The sequence below is a fragment of the Sycon ciliatum genome, chromosome 2 (assembly GCF_964019385.1).
Source record: "Sycon ciliatum chromosome 2, ocSycCili1.1, whole genome shotgun sequence".
NCBI classification, from domain to species: Eukaryota; Metazoa; Porifera; class Calcarea; order Leucosolenida; family Sycettidae; genus Sycon; species Sycon ciliatum.
In genome coordinates, this window is record NC_088644.1 from 28,466,414 (window position 1) to 28,468,218 (window position 1,805).

Below are 1,805 nucleotides of genomic sequence, written 5' to 3' on the forward strand. Positions count from 1 at the left end.
AAAGACCAGCGGCAGGTCTCCTGCATCTGTTTCTTCGACCTCTCCAAGGCCTTCGACACCGTGTGGCACAAGGGCCTGATCGCCAAACTTCGTGCCCATGGTGTCTCCGGCTCCCTACTCGCCTGGATAACTAGCTACCTCTTGGACCGAAATCAGTGCGTCACAGTAAATGGAACCTTATCTGACCCCGAGTCTGTGACATCCGGAGTGCCCCAGGGCTCCATTTTAGGTCCCCTGCTCTTCCTCACATACGTTAATGACCTCCCCTATTCAATTCCCAATATTTCTTTGTTTGCAGATGATACCACTGTCCTTGCTTCCTCCCCATCTCACGCCACCCTGTACCCCAAAGTTCAGACCTGTATCAACGACATTGTTCACTGGATGAGCACTTGGTACCTTAAGCCAAATGTGACCAAAACCGAGCTCCTCCTGTTTCCCCCTCCCACAGATCCAGTGCCCATCTTCCACTTTCCCGATGATCCCGGTCACCCTATCTCTGTAGCGCCCCACCATAAACACCTTGGCATTGTCATAGATTCCGCCCTCTCCTGGTCTCACCATGCTGATCATGTGTCGTCCAAAGTATGCCGATCTGTCGGCATAATGTCAAGTCACTTGTCCCATTTGCCCAAAAATTGCCGGATTAATTTTTATAAATCATACATTCTTCCCCTCTTCACGTACGGCTTCCCTGCCTGGTCCACCATTAACAAAACCCACATAGGTAAATTAGAAGTTCTCCATCGCCGTATACTGCGAATCATATTCCGTACTGATCGTTATACCTCAAATCTAGACTTGTATGCTGCTGCATCCACTACCACTCTGCAACATTACCTTGATGCTTCCAAGTGCACCCTGGCGTATTCAATTTTCCTTGACCAGCACCCTGCTCATTTACAGTCCCTTAATTGGTTCAATTCAGGTGGCACCACCCGAAGCTGCGTTCGTCTCCCCCTAGCTAGGTCTACCCTATTCGTAAATTCCCCTTTCTTTTCCTCCTACTCCACGTGGCTCCAACTGCCTCCCAGTGTTAGACAAGCTCCAGATATGCCCAAATTCCGTACCCTCGTCAGACAGCACTTCAGTATCTCCCAGTAAACAAAGTCACAGTCACCACTTCCGCTGCATAGCTCGCTGAGCATCCCATTGCTTTGTAAGTTGCTAATCCCTTCCCACTTTGTGTACGTGCTCTTAATTTTCTTTTTTTCTCTTCTTCCGTGGTTGGTCTCACCCTCTCCTCAATTCAATTGGCTGTCTTGACATGCCACGAGGTGCAGAAATAAATAAATAAATAAATAAATAAGTAGATGGGTGGGCAGTAGAAGGTGTCATTGCACAAGGAATGCTATTTAAGTATTTTGGTTCTATACAAAAGAAGGAGCTGAATGCGATGTGGGCAATGGGCAAAAGAGGCGGTTGAAAGTGCAGCAAAAGGTCTACTGTACAGTTGTAGACTAGTACGTAGTAGTATTTCCAAGGTCAATATGAAACATTGAATGCAGTGAGACTAGGTACTATCCATGTCATGGATCTGCAAGCACGGTACAAAGTTAGTTGCAAATGCGGGGTACGGGTTTGGTGTAACACGCGTGACCAATACATTTTTATCACTTAAAAGTGATTCACGCTGCAGCTGTGTAATCATGGTAATAGTTACTACTAGCGTGCCAACGCTACACTAGCACGTTTTTTCGCCACTGCTTCGCTTTGAGAAGAAGAGGTTGACCATTGGCCTTGGTGCGACTTCGCGATTCGGCGATACTTACTTCGGGTGTGTTGCTCCTGGGAGCTTGGCTTTG